Genomic DNA, 15500 nt, shown 5'->3' on the forward strand with positions numbered 1-15500 from the left:
AACTTTATAAGACCCTTGTCAGGCCTCATTTGGAGTACTGTGCGCAGTTCTGGTCGCCTCACTATAGGAAAGACGTAGAAGCTATTGAAAGGGTACAGAGGAGATTTACAAGGATGTTGCCTGGACTGGGAGGCATGCCTTATGAAGTTAGGTTGAGGGAACTGGGTCTCTTTTCCCTGGAGAGACGTAGGTTGAGAGGCGACCTGATAGAGGTTTATAAAATGTTGAGAGGAATAGATAGGGTGGATTCTCAGAGGCTATTTCCCTGGGTTGAAACGGTCGCTACAAGAGGACACAGGTTTAAGGTGCGGGGAGGAAAGTACAGAAGTGATGTTAGGGGTAAGTTTTTCACTCAGAGGGTGGTGAGTGAATGGAATCGGCTGCCGTCAGTGGTGGTGGAGGCGAACTCGCTGGGGTCTTTTAAAAGACTTCTGGATGAGTATATGGGGTTTTATGGGATTGGGGGTTATAGATAGGTGTTGATGTGATCGGCGCAACTCGTGGGCCGAAGGGCCTGTTTGTGCTGTAGTGTTCTATGTTCTATGTTCTATGAACAGGCACTTGAGTATGGTGACCAGGGGTTTTGCACAGTAATTTCATTGCAGTGTCAGTGTAAGCCTAGTTGTGACTCTAATAAATAAACATTAAACTTCTGAACATTGCACATTAGTAACAAGTGCATTAATAGGTGTTTATAAAATTCCTTTGTTGTCAGTTTTAATTAAGGCACTAACTTATTTAGAATATTTATAAATGTGTTTTTAAAATCACACATTTTAATTGATTGTAATATGCAAATTAACATATGATAAGAATCCCGCTTCGTTCCATTTTACATATTCCCACACACTTACTATCAATTGTTCTTTTATTTTCCCCTTTTTAAAATGATGGTTTTAGGCTTAAAGTCCTGATGAGTTTTAATCATTCAAGGCACGTAGGTGTCACTGGCTAAGCCAGCATTCAATGCCCATCCCTAAGTCCCCTTGAGAAGCTGGTGGTGAGCTGCCTTTTTGAACTGTTACTGTCACTTTTTTTTGTTTTATATCCAGTTCAATCCAATCAAACTCCAATTCAAAGTCTCAGCAAGTGAGTCATTCCCAATCCAAGCTGACAAGACAGGCCTCTCACTTCCTGTCCTGGGCTCCATCTACATGATCCAAGCTAATTGGAGCAGGCACTGCATCTTCTCCAAGACTCGATCTCATTTGCATCTTAGCCAAAAGGCCAAGATGCTGCTTAAAAAAATTGCTTCAAGTGAAGCCACAATGTAACCTCATGACTTCAAACAAGTGCAGCACATCGATACTACACTCGATCTTAGCCAAAAAGCTGAGAAGTGATTAGTGTAGGCACATCCACAGTGTGGTTAGGGGGGCATTCTGGAGTGAAGGGATGGCGATACATTTCCAAGTCAGGATATTGAGTGATTTGGAGGGGAACTTCCATGTTGTGGTGTTCCCATGTATCTGATGCCCTTATCCTTCGAGTGGTCATTGGCTTGGAAGGTGCTTGGTGAATTGCTGCAGTGTATCTTGTGGGTAGTACATACTGCTGCCATTATGTGTTGGTGGTGGAGGGAGTGAATATTTATGGGTGGTTCTCAATCAAGCAGACTACTTTGCCCTAGGTGGTGTCAAGCTTCTTTCCTGTTGTTGGAGCTACACCCATCCAGGCAAATGGAGTATTTCAACACTCTTCTGACTTGTACCTTGTAAATTGAGCACAGATTTGGGGAGTCAAGAGGTGAATTATTCTGCAGGGTTTGTAACATCTGACCTGCATAGCCACAGAATTTATATGGCTAGTCCGGTTGAGTTTCTGGTCAATGGTAACCCCCCAGGATATTGATAGTGGGGGATTCAATGATGGCAAAGGGTACGATTTTATGGCCTTGCTTGCCCCGAAACCATAAAATCCCATCCACGATCAATAGGCCTTTCCATGTTCCACCCCTCGCCTGCTCTGATTCCTGTGGCAGGCGGGGCTGTAAAATTCCAGCTATTGTTTCTTCATTGTGGTCATCTCGTTTCAAAACTGAGCACTCAGGTCACCAAGAGCTGAGCCTCACAGCGCCAGGGACCTGATTCAATTCCAGCCTCGGGGTCACTGTCTGTGTGGAGCTTGCGTATTCTCCCCGTTCTGCACGGATTTCCTCCCACACTCCAAAGGTGTGCAAATTAGGTTCATTGGCCTTGTCAAATTGCCCCTTAGTGTCAGTGGGACTAGCAAGGTAAATACATAGGGATAGGGCTTGGGTGGAATTGTTGTCGGTGCAGGTTCGATGGGCTGAATGGCCTCCTTCTGCAATGTAGGGATTCTATGCTTAAAGCATTATGATGGAAAAGCACAGTAACACCCCTACGTTAGTATTCTATGGTGTGACTTAAGGGCTAAAGTATTCATAACTTAAAAATATTTTGTTAATTAATTATTGTAGTATATGTAACAATATTGTTCGCTGGAGCGGGTGGAGTGAAGGAGCACTGAGTAAGGTAAGCGATTACCTTTAAAAACATTTTTGCGGGCTTATTAACGTTTACAGCTTTAAAACTACAGAGAAAGTGGGTCGTGGGAAGGATTTTTTTTAAACTGCGCTAGGTTTAAAAGGAGGTCTGCTGTAGACAGCGGGCAGCGTCGGAGCGGGCAGTGGAGTGAGAGGGAAGCTGAGTGAGCTGCAAGGGCTTAGGATCAAAGGGCTTGCCAGAAAAGGGCCAGGTAAGTTTGACTTGTAAATTGTGTTCAGTAATTACTAAGGGGCAATAATGGAGGGGCATGTGATGTGCTGTTTCTGTATGATGTGGGAGCTGGTGGACCCCAGGGTCCTTCCCAGTGACCATGTCTGCAGTAAGCGCTGGTTGCTGGAGGAGTTCCAGCTCAAAGTAGATGAGCTGGCCCCTGAGCTACAGACACTGAGGCTCATCAGGGAGAGGGAGTGTACCAAAGACAATGGGGTGCAAGAGACACCCACACCCCCTAGACTGGCTCACTCTAACGGTCAGGGAGGGGGCTGCTGGGGGGAGGAAGGGTGGGACGAAGGAGGGGGGATGTGGGGAGGAAGGAGGGGGGGGCCCAAATGCCTCAGCCTCTCAATCTGCATAACAGGTTTGAGGTTCTTGCTCCCGGTGTGGACAAGAATGAGGGCTGTAAGGTTGACAAGCAAACTGCCCACGGTACAGTGATGCAGACACAGGACAAAGACAAAGAGGAAGAGGTAAAGAGGAATGTAGTGGTAATTGGGGATAGTGTAGTTAGGGGTATTGACACTGTCCTTTGTCACAATGACAAAGAGCACAGAAGGGTGTGTTGTCTGCCTGGTGCTCAGGTCCAGGATGTCTCATCTGGGCTGCAGAGGAACCTGGAGTGGGAGGGTGAGAATCCGGTCCTTGTGGCACATGTGGGTGCCAACAACATAGGCAAAATGGGGACTAAGGATCTGCAGAGGGAGTATACAAAGCTGGGAATGGAATTAAAAAGCAGAACCGACAAGGTGGTTATCTCTGGATTACTACCTGAACTGCATGCAGATGGGCACAGGGTAGATAGGATTAAAGAGGTGAATGGGTGGCTCAGGGATTGGTGTGGGAGGAATGGTTTTGAATTTATGGGGCATTGGCACCAGTATTGGGGCAGGTGGGACCTGTTCAGGTGGGATGGTGTTGGTCTGAACCATGCTGGGACCAGAGTCCTGGCGAATCGTAAAAATAGGACTGTAGATAGGGCTTTAAACTAATTGGGGGGGGGAGGGTGCAAGGGTAGGTGAAATTACAGGGTCTAAAGTAAAGGAGAGGGTACAGGTATGGGAAGAGGTCAAGGATGTCCCAATAATAAAGGGAGTAGGGGGCATGAGTAAGGTTGGTGGCGTTCCTGCAAATAGGGTCCAGGTGAAGGCTGGGATGAAGGCACTTTATCTGAATGCACGAAGCATTCAGAACAAAGCGAATGAGCTGGTGGCGCAGATCAGCACAAATGGATATGATCTGGTGGCCATTACAGAAACGTGGTTGCAAGGTGACAGGGACTGGGAGCTGAATGTACAGGGGTATCAAGTGTTTAGGAAGGATAGATGGGAGGAAAAAGGGGGAGGGGTAGCTCTGCTGATTAAGGATGGTATCAGGGTGGTAGTAAAGGAAGATATAGGCGCCAAAGAGCAGAACGTGGAATCGTTGTGAGTGGAGATTAGGAACAGCAAGGGGAGGAAGACGCTGGTGGGTGTCGTCTATAGGCCCCCAAATAATGATCTGGAGGTGGGGCGGGCTATAAACGCGCAAATAAATGTTGCGTGCAGGAATGGAACGGTGATAATTATGGGGGATTTCAATCTACATATTGATTGGTTGACCCATGTTGGACGCGGTGGGCTTGAGGAAGAGTTCTTGGAATGCTGCCGGGATAGTTTCCTCGAACAGTGTGTGTTGGAGCCGACGAGGGAGTGAGCTATCTTAGATCTGGTGTTATGTAATGAGGCAGGTAGAATTAGGGACCTTGTTGTGAGGGATCCTCTTGGGAAGAGTGATCATTGTATGGTTGAGTTTTTGATGCCGATGGAGGATGAGAAAGTAGGATCCCGGACCTGTGTCCTCTGTTTGAACAGAGGAGAGTACGATAGGATGAGAGAGGAATTGGCAAATGTAGATTGGGGGCGCAGATTGGTCGGTAGGTCTGTTGAGGAACAGTGGAGGATCTTTAAGGATATCTTTCTTGGTGCTCAGCAGAAATTTATTCCGATGGTAAAGAAGGATCGTAGGAGAAGGGATAATCAGCCGTGGATAACGAAGGAGATAAAGGAGAGTATTAAATTAAAAGCTGATGCGTTTAGAGTGGCTAAAAGTAGTGGGCGAGTAGAGGATTGGGAGAGGTTTAAAAATCAACAAAGAATGATGAAGGAGTTGATAAAGAAAGGAAGGATAGACTATGAAGCTAAACCAGCGCTAAATATAAAAAAGGACAGTAAGAGTTTTTATAAATATATAAAGAGGAGGAGGCTTGCTAGGGTGAATGTTGGACCCTTAGAGGATGAGAGGGGGGGATTAGTGGTGGGGGATGAGGAAATGGCTGAGGCCTTAAATAAGTTTTTGGCTTTGGTCTTCATGGAGGAGGACGCGAATAGTTTGCCAGGTATTAAAGATAGAAGGATGGTAGGAGTTGAGGGCCTGAATGCGATCACTGTCACTAGAGAGGTAGTGCTCCATAGACTAGTGGGACTGATGGTGGACAAGTCCCCAGGACCGGATGGAATGCATCCCAGGGTTCTGAAGGAAATGGCGGAGGTGATAGTGGATGCCTTAGTGATTATTTTCCAAACCTCGCTGGATTCCGGGGAAGTGCTGGAAGATTGGAAAACAGCTAATGTTACGCCGCTGTTTAAAAAGGGTAGGAGGCAAAAGGCAGGGAATTATAGGCCGGTTAGTTTAACGTCTGTTGTAGGAAAAATGCTTGAATCTGTCATCAAAAAAGAAATAGCGAGGCATCTTGAGAAGAATTGTTTGATAGAGCAGACGCAGCACGAATTCATTAAGGGGACGTCGTGTCTGACAAATTTATTGGAATTCTATGAGGATGTGTCTAGTGCGGTGGATGGAGGGGAACCGGTGGATGTGGTGTTTCTTGATTTTCGGAAGGCGTTTGATAAGGTGCCGCACAAAAGGTTGTTACAGAAGGTTAGGGGGCATGGAGTTGGGGGTAAGGTGTTAGCATGGATAGAGGATTGGCTGTCAAATAGGAAGCAGAGAGTAGGTGTCAATGGGTGCTATTCGGATTGGCGGTTGGTGACTAGTGGAGTGCCCCAGGGGTCGGTGCTGGGACCTCAGCTATTTACCATTTTATATAGATGATCTGGAGGAGGGAGCTGAGTGTAGGGTGTCGAAATTTGCTGATGACACAAAGACAAGTGGAAAAGCAAATTGTGCGGAGGGTGTGGAAAGTCTGCAGAGGGATCTAGATAGACTGAGCGAGTGGGCGAGAACCTGGCAGATGGAATGCAATGTTGGCAAGTGTGAGGTTATCCACTTTGGCAGGAATAATAGTAGGAGGGACTATTATTTAAAGGGCGAAAAGCTGCAGCATGCTACGGTGCAGAGGGACCTGGGGGTCCTTATGAATCGCAAAAACCCAGCCAACAGGTGCAGCAGGTGACTAGGAAGGCAAATGGGATGCTGGCCTTCATAGTGAGGGGGATTGAATATAAAAGTAGGGAGGTCTTGCTGCAACTGTACAGGGCAGTGGTGAGGCCGCAGCTGGAGTACTGTGTGCAGTTTTGGTCGCCGCACTTGCGCAAGGATATTTTGGCCTTGGAGGGAGTGCAGAGGAGGTTCACTCAGCTGATACTGGAGTTGAGGGGGTTGAACTATGAAGAGAGGCTGAATAGACTGGGCTTGTACTAGTTGGAGTTTAGAAGGATGAGGGGGGATCTTATTGAGACGTATAAGATGATGAAGGGGATGGATAGGGTAGAGGTGGAGAGGTTCTTGCCGCTCAGAAAGGACAGCAGGACTAGGGGGCACAGCCTCAAGATAAAGGGCGGGGGGGGCGCAGTTTAGAACGGAGTTGAGGAGGAACTTCTTCACTCAAAGGGTGGTGAATCTCTGGAATTCTCTGCCTGTTGAAGTGGTGGAGGCTACCTCGCTGAATATATTTAAGACGCGGGTAGATAGGTTTTTGATAGGCAAGGGATTAAGGGTTATGGGGAGAAAGCGGGAAAGTGAAACTGATCCACTTCAGATCAGCCATGATCTTATTGAATGGCGGGGCAGGCTCAAGGGGCGAGATGGCCTACTCCTGCTCCTATTTCTTATGTTCTTAATATTATATTACAGCATTAATGTTGCATTAAAAGTTCCCATACTTCCTCCAGTCATATTTTTGGCAGATTATGTGAAAAATCACAGATAACATTTGCAGAGACATAGGCCAGAATTTTATCGGCACATCCGCCCTGATTCTGGGGATGGGTGAGGCTTGGAGAACAGCATTCTCCGTTGGCCTCGGGCGGGATCGTATGAACCTTGAGTGGATGTGCGTGCCGGTAAAATTCCGCCTACAGAATGAGTTGTCAGTTCACGATTAAATTCTTCTATATAGTTACCTGCCATTGTCATGCTGCATTCTTCAGTAAACATTCCAAACAAAATTTCCCCACCTTGTTTTTTTCTCTGTAATTCACTGTCTTTAATTACTTGCCAATGCTGCAGGTCTGATGTCACAAAGGTCTTATGTCACAATACAACATTGTGATTACTGACAATTTACTGAACTTCCCTCACTCCCCCCCCCCCCCCCCAATCTTAGCAGGAAAATACACACATTGCAAAGGTAAGGATACTGCCTTTTTTTTAAGAAAAGAATCACAATGTTGTGTGGCGACTAGAATCAGGTAGCCCCCACTGAATTTAAAACTGTCATCTTGGTGGTCAAATACCAAATAAAATTGCATCAGCTTACAGTTTATGACTTCAAAAGAACCTCTTTATTGAATCATCTTTTTGATTCATTGAGAGGCTTCTGTTATTAATGACAAAATTTGGTATAATTATTAGTGTTTTAAGAAATAGATCTTTAATGCTGTGGTCATTATTCAGCAGTTTCATGCCTGATCCAGATTAAACTGCAGAATGATAATCAATTTTACATATTGGGTGGTTATTGAGATTGATCAGGCCTTGTTTTGGTCACAGGCCTAGTATTTCATGGAGCTGCTCTCCTATGGTACTGCCTACAAGTAGTCTAGGATCTGGAATACAGTTATGATGGTTAGCTATCTTTAATTACCAGCACTATGCTTTTCATTGTGTGCTACTGAGGATAAGAGACACTTGTGCTGTAATATCTTGAGTTTCTTGGAACCAAGGTGGCTCTCATCCTAGGAGAACTCTTTATTTAGCAGGTTGCAACACCACTGTTGATGTGTGTGTATATCACTGGATATGTATCACTGGGTTAGTGTGTGTAACTGGGTGTGTGTGTGTGTGTCAGTCACTGGGTGTGGCAGGGGTGAAACTATGATCAAGCAGGTAGTTCGCCCAGGACGAGGCTATCCCATTGCACTTTGGGTGTGCTGACACCTGTGATGTCCTCAAATGCTGGATATTCAACAACAAAATTTGTGTGAGAACTGCTCCTGCATTTTGTAAAGTTTCTGATGAAGAATCTGTTTGTGGAGCATCTTTTAAGGTCATTAAGACAACATTAAGACTTGGCAACCAATGCATTACTTTTGAAGTGGAGTTATATAGTTAAATGTACTGGGCCAGAGGTGCCATGTGTTCATGCTGTTTATCTGTGCTGGCTGGCCAGAAAGACCACAAGAGCTATCATTAGCGGAGAAGATGGTGTTACGAAGGTAGACTTTAGCAAGTGGTTAGCACTGCTGCCACTCAGCACCAGGGACCCGGATTTGATTCTGGCCTTGGGTGACTGTGTGGAGTTTGCATGTTTTCTCTGTGTGGAGTTTGCACATTCTCCCTGTGACTGCATGGGTTTCCTGCAGGTGCTCGGGTTTCTTCCCGCAGTCCAAAGGTGTGCAGGTTCTGCCAAATTGTCCTTAGTGTCGGGGGATTAGCAGGGTAAATATGTATGGGTAAGGACATAAGGTCTGGGTGGAATTGTTGTAGGTGCAGGCTCGATGGGCTGAATGGCCTCCTTCACTGTAGGGATTCTCTGATTCTCTGATTAAATGGGAGGGTAGGTCTGAGTGTTTGATCCTGCAGACACTGAGCAATGGTGCTCCATATTGTTCAAATGATCCCCTACAGCTCTTTAGGCGAATAGTCAATGAATTTACTTTGGATGCATTCATTCTGGAATCACAGAAATCCATTGAGAGAACTCTGGCTCCCCAACTCATTTCACTCAATCCTGCAATGTGTTGAGTGCTTCTCTGATATTGGCACTGACCTTGGCAGTACATTCCACCCTGAGCCTAACTGTCTGACTAGTCCTTCAACGTGGGACATGGTGCCCAGATATGAGTCTGATGCTCATCAAGCATCTTTCCTTTCAGAACAGGATCCTGGAGATGTGAGTCCACAGGCTCTAGAACCTTGCACAGTTTCCAAATCTCAATGTCAGATCTGCCTTAACCTCTGACTACTGCAATACCCTCATGTGTTGAATTTCACACAGTGATTAAACCCAGGATACTGTGGGAGGCGAGGGAAGAGATTGCAGAGCCCCTGGCGATGATCTTTGCGTCGTCAATGGAGACAGGAGAGGTTCCGGAGGATTGGAGGATTGCAGATGTAGTTCCTATTTTCAAGAAAGGGAACAGAGATAGCCCGGGAAATTACCGACCGGTGAGTCTAACCTCAGTGGTTGGTAAGCTGATGGAGAGGCTTCTGAGGGACAAGATTTACGAACATTTGGAGAGGTTTGACATGATCAGGAATAGTCAGCATGGATTTGTCAAGGGCAGGTCGTGCCTTACAAGCCTAGTTGAGTTCTTCGATAATGTGACTGAACACATTGACGAAGGAAATGCCGTGGACGTAGTGTACATGGACTTCAGCAAGGCGTTTGATAAGGTCCCCCATGCAAGACTTCTTGAGAAGGTGAGAGGCCATGGGATCCAAGGGCCTTTGGCCTTGTGGATCCAGAACTGGCTTGCCTGCAGAAACACAGTAAAAAGTCTGACAACACCAGGTTTTAGTCCAACCTATTTATTTGATAATATTCTCACTAGCTTTCGAGGGGACAGCCTCTTCGTCAGGTGAATGGAGAGTTCTGGCCTCAGACAGAGCATATAAAGCACAGACAGTTTAGAGATTACTGATTAAAATGCGAATCCTTACACCTAACCTGCTGTTCAAGACCTGAAGTGGCTGACAATGTGAGTGGTAGGAGCACTGATCACAGTTTAAAGAGATGTGTATTGTCTCCAGACAGTACAGTAAGTGAGGTTTTGCAAACCCAGGCAAGTCACGGGGGTTACAGATAGTGCGACATGAACCCAAGATCCCTGTTGAGACCGTCCTCATGTGTGCGGAACTTGGCTATCAGTCTCTGCTCAGCGACTCTGCGCTGTCGTGTGTCGTGAAGGCCGCCTTGGAGAGGGTAAGCATTCTCCAAGGCGGCCTTCACGACACACGACAGCGCAGAGTCGCTGAGCAGAGACTGATAGCCAAGTTCCGCACACATGAGGACGGTCTCAACAGGGATCTTGGGTTCATGTCGCACTATCTGTAACCCCCGTGACTTGCCTGGGTTTGCAAAACCTCACTTACTGTACTGTCTGGAGACAATACACATCTCTTTAAACTGTGATCAGTGCTCCTACCACTCACATTGTCAGCCACTTCAGGTCTTGAACAGCAGGTTAGGTGTAAGGATTCGCATTTTAATCAGTAATCTCTAAACTGTCTGTGCTTTATATGCTCTGTCTGAGGCCAGAACTCTCCATTCACCTGACGAAGAGGCTGTCCCCTCGAAAGCTAGTGAGAATATTATCAAATAAATAGGTTGGACTAAAACCTGGTGTTGTCAGACTTTTTACTGTGTTTACGCCAGTCCAACGCCGGCATACCCACATCTTGCCTGCAGAAGGCAGAGAGTGGTTGTGGATGGGGCTTTTTCTGAATGGAGGTCAGTCACCAGCGGAGTGCCTCAAGGATCTGTTCTGGGACCCTTGTTGTTTGTCATTTTCATAAATGACCTGGATGAGGAAGTGGAGGGATGGGTAAGTAAGTTCGCTGATGACACGAAGGTTGGTCGTGTTGTGGATGGTCTGGAAGGATGGCAAAAGTTGCAGCAGGACATAGATAGGATGCAGGACTGGGCGGAGAAGTGGCAGATGGACTTCAACGCAGATAAATGTGTAGTCGTCCATTTTGGCAGAACCAACGGGATGAACGAGTACACTATCAAGGGCAGAAGTCTGAGTAGTGTTGAAGAGCAGAAGGATCTTGGGGTCCGGGTCCACAGGACTCTTAAATCGGCCTCGCAGGTGGAGGAGGTGGTCAAGAAGGCGTATGGTGTACTGGCCTTCATTAATCGAGGGATTGAGTTTAGGAGTCGGGAGGTAATGCTGCAACTTTATAAGACCCTTGTCAGGCCTCATTTAGAGTACTGTGCACAGTTCTGGTCGCCTCACTATAGGAAAGACGTAGAAGCTATTGAAAGGGTACAGAGGAGATTTACAAGGATGTTGCCTGGACTGGGAGGCATGCCTTATGAAGTTAGGTTGAGGGAGCTGGGACTCTTTTCCCTGGAGAGACGAAGGTTGAGAGGCGACCTGATAGAAGTTTACAAAATGTTGAGAGGAATAGATAGGGTGGACTCTCAGAGGCTATTTCCCCGGGTTGAAATGGTCGCTACGAGAGGACACAGATTTAAGGTGCGGGGAGGGAGGTTCAGAAGTGATGTTAGGGGTAAGTTTTTCACTCAGAGGGTGGTGAGTGAATGGAATCGGCTGCCGTCAGTGGTGGTGGAGGCGAACTCGCTGGGGTCTTTTAAAAGACTTCTGGATGAGTATATGGGGTTTAATGAGATTGAGGGTTATAGATAGGTCTGTAGGTTGGTAGGTGTTGATGTGATCGGCACAACTCGTGGGCCGAAGGGCCTGTTTGTGCTGTAGTGTTCTATGTTCTATAAATATTTTGAGTGGAGTCAGCTGTGACAGAACAAAAAAAACCAGTCTGACTTGACAAATGACTGGCACTGGTCCCAACTGGAGTTCCATTTTAAGGTGCAAACCCAGTTCAGACTAATCCCAGTCGTTACCCAAGTTAAACGGGTATTTCATCTTGTTCTGGTGAGTGAGCAAAAGCCAGAATGATAGAATCATAGAATCTCTACAGTGCAGAAGTAGACCATTCGGCCCATCAAACCTGCCCTGACAACAATCCCACCCAGGCTGTATTCCCATAACCCCACATATTTGCCCTGCTAATCCCCTGACACTAAATGACAATTTAGTGTGGCCAATCAACCTAACCCGCACATCTTTGGACTGTGGGAGGAAACCAGAGCACCCAGAGGAAACCCACGTAGACATGAGGAGGATGGGCAGACTCCACACAGACAGTGACCCAGTGAGGCAGCAGTGCTAACCACCATGCCACCCAATATGTTTCCAATAAAGATGTATTACTGGGTAAGGAAGTGGCTGGCTCAGCAACACTGGATGAACATCCTCAGAGGCACCCTGTTGAGCTTGATAGACTTTTGTTAGGCAACAACAACTTCATTTGTATAGCAGCTTTAATGTAATAAAATGTATCAGGAGCATTCGTAAACAAAATCTGACACAAAACCACAAAAGGAGGCATCTGGGCAGATAAGTTAAAACTTATTTATTAGTCACAAGTAAGGCTTACATTAACTTTGCAATGACGTTACTGTGAAATTCCTCTAGTCACCACAGTCCTGACCTGTTTGGGTCAATGCACCTAGCCAGCACATCCTTAAGAATGTTGGAGGAGATCGGAGCACACGGAGGAAACCCACGCAGACATGGGGAGAAATTGCAAACTCCACACAGACAGTGACCCAAGCTGGGAATTGAACCTGGGTCCCTGGCACTGTGAAGCAGCAGTGCTAACCACTGCGCTGTTAAATAGGTTGCTCAAAGGAGTAGATTTTAAGGAGCATCTGAAAGGAGCGAGAGGTGGAAAGGTTTAGAGAGGGAATTTCAGTGCTCAGCTGGCTAAAAGGCCACCAGCAAACATAAAGTGATTAAAATAAGGAATGTCTGGAAGCCCAGAATTGAATGAGGACAGCAATGTGAAAGGCTGTCGGACTGAAAGAGAAAGGTGAGGCCCTGGTGGACAGAAGTCAGTGTAAATCAGCAAGTAAGGGGGTGATGGGTGAAGGAGACTTGGTGCAAGTTATGGCACAGGCAGCAGAGCTTTGGATAGAGCTCATATTAATGAAAGGTAGAAGGTGCAGTGGCCCCCACCCCACCCATGAGAGCATTGTAACAGATCAAATCTAGAGGCAAGAAAGAGTCAGAGCTCAGCCTGTGACGTGGGAATGGATAGCCTTGGCGATAATACAGGTATACGGTTAAGAGTTCACTTCAGGGCCAAATATTCCGCCAAAGTCTGGTTCAGCCTCGGACAGTTGCCAGGAGAAGGATGCAGTTGCTGCTGATAGGCATTTTGTGACAGTGTTACGGGTTATGAAATCAAGTATGTGGCTGGGCTTAAATACAGATCGGCCATTTTCTAATTGGATGGACATCAGGCTTGAGGGGCTGTGTTCCTCTGTTCCATATCCCCAGCAGAAAATCAAATAAAGAAAAGTTGTATTCGGTAACAATGTTAATTTCAGGGGCACACAATTAAGTTTCTTCCTAAAATTCTTGCATATCCAAATCATTGTGGAGCCAAAGCATAGCCGAGGCAAACTTGTAGTTGATACTGTCATCCCTGTTGAACAAAGGGGCATAATTCTCCAAGATCTCCAGTGCTTGATCCTCTTGAGGGGGTCTGGCCTTTTGTGTTGACGAGATCACCATGTGTGGTTTGAGATTCCGAGATGTTATGGGCTACTGTATCGAGTGAGAGAGAATAAAAGTGAAGACACAATTATAGTAGATGAAAAGTGAGCAGTATTTTGTTACCATTTGATTCATAAAATTATAATGGTGGGAGCAGAAGGCAAGATTAGCATGGCATTATTAGGCAGGCTTGCTCATGCATGGTATAGTCTGGTAGCACATAGAATCATAAAATCCCACAGTGCAGAATGAGGCCATTTGGCCCATCGAGTCTGCACCAACCACTTAAGAAGTAGGAGCAGGAGTAGGCCATCTAGTCCCTCGAGCCTGCCCCGCCATTCAATAAGATCATGGCTGATCTGAAGTGGCTCAGTTCCACTTTCCCGCTTTCTCCCCATAACCCTCAATTCCCTCGTCTGCCAAAAACCTATCTACCCGTGTCTTAAATATATTTAGCGAGGTAGCCTCCACCACTTCAACAGGCAGAGAATTCCAGAGATTCACCACCCTTTGAGTGAAGAAGTTCCTCCTCAACTCCGTTCTAAACTGTCCCCCTCTTATCTTGAGGCTGTGACCTCTAGTCCTGCTGTCCTTTCTGAGCAGGAAGAATCTCTCTACCTCTACCCTATCCATCCCTTTCATTATCTTATACGTCTCTGTAAGATCCCCCCTCATCCTTCTAAACTCCAACGAGTACAGACCCAGTCTATTCAGCCTCTCTTCATAGTCTAACCCCCTCATCTCCGGTATCCGCCTGGTGAACCTCCTCTGCACTCCCTCCAAGGCCAAAATATCCTTGTGCAAGTGCAGCGACCAAAACTGCACACAGTACTCCAGCTGCGGTCTCACCAGTGCCCTGTACAGTTGCAGCAAGACCTCCCTGCTTTTATATTCTATCCCCCTCGCTATAAAGGCCAGCATCCCATTCGCCTTCTTGATCACCTGCTGCACCTGCAGACTGGGTTTTTGCGACATGCACAAGGACCCCCATGCACAAGGACCCCTCCCATGCACAAGGACTCATGCACAAGGACCACAATCCCACCCAGACCCTATCCCCCTATCCCTACATATTTACCCACTAATCCCTCTAATTTATGCATCCCGGGACACTAAGGGGCAATTTAGAATGGTCAATCAACTTAGCCCGCACATCTTCGGACTGTGGGGGGAAACTGGTGCACCCAAGGAAACCCATACAGACACAGGGAGAATGTGCAAACTCCACACAGACAGTGACCTGAGATTCAAAGCCAGGTCCCTGGAGCTGTGAAGCAGCAGTGCTAACCACTGTGCTACCATGCTGTCCCATGAACTAGGATGGAGGACAGAATCAGTAATTCAGAGCACAGCTCTGCAACACCATAAGGATAATGAAAGGAAGGATTTCATTTATCAAGGGACTACCAAGTAGGGGCAGGTGGAGCCAGTAACTTTACTGGGGCAGCATGATGGCACAGTAGTTAGCACTGCTGTCTCACAGCGCCAGGGACCCAGGTTTGATTTCCGGCTTGGGTCAGTGTCTGTGTGGAGTTTGCACATTCTCCGGGTGCTCTAGTTTCCTCCCACAGTCTGACTAACACACTGGTTAGGTATATTGACTGAAGCAGATGCCGGAGTGTGGCCACTAGGGGAATTTCACAGTAACTTCATTGCAGCATTAATGTAAGCCTTACATGACCAATCAATAAACTTTACTTTAAACTGAATGAGCAGCTGGTGTGCAAATGAGATGGGATAAAGTCAAAATACTGCAGATGCTGAAATCTGAAACAAAAACACAGAATGCTTGAAAATCTCAGCAGGTCTGACAGCATCTGAGGAGAAAGAATAGAGCTAACATTTTGAGTCAGGGTGACCCTTTGTCAGAACTGAGATGGGATATTGTAGAAAGAGAGAAAAAAAAGTTAATGTTAGTTCTCTCAGCCCTTTGATTATCAAATTATCATGGCTGTGGTTCCTAGTAAACCACATTTGAGGTACTGTCTCCAGACTCTGGAGACACTGAAATGGAAGTATAAATCCAGTCAGTGCACTTACCACTCTATAATTGTCCTGCATCAATTTT

At 46.5% G+C, this 15500-nt stretch overlaps 1 non-coding gene and 1 pseudogene across 1 annotated transcript; one reads left to right on the top strand and one right to left on the bottom strand.

Moving 5' to 3' along the window:
- Positions 1 to 1154: 1154 nt before the first annotated feature.
- LOC145343573 (U2 spliceosomal RNA) lies at positions 1155 to 1344 on the bottom strand. The gene has a single exon (XR_013886732.1). It is a non-coding gene; the product is annotated as a U2 spliceosomal RNA (small nuclear RNA).
- Positions 1345 to 7981: 6637 nt separating this feature from the next.
- Positions 7982 to 8133, top strand: LOC145343598 (U1 spliceosomal RNA; annotated as a pseudogene).
- The last annotated feature ends 7367 nt before the right edge of the window (positions 8134 to 15500 follow it).

The sequence above is a fragment of the Carcharhinus amblyrhynchos genome, chromosome 5 (assembly GCF_965287045.1).
Source record: "Carcharhinus amblyrhynchos chromosome 5, sCarAmb.v2.hapA, whole genome shotgun sequence".
In the NCBI taxonomy this organism is placed as follows: domain Eukaryota; kingdom Metazoa; phylum Chordata; class Chondrichthyes; order Carcharhiniformes; family Carcharhinidae; genus Carcharhinus; species Carcharhinus amblyrhynchos.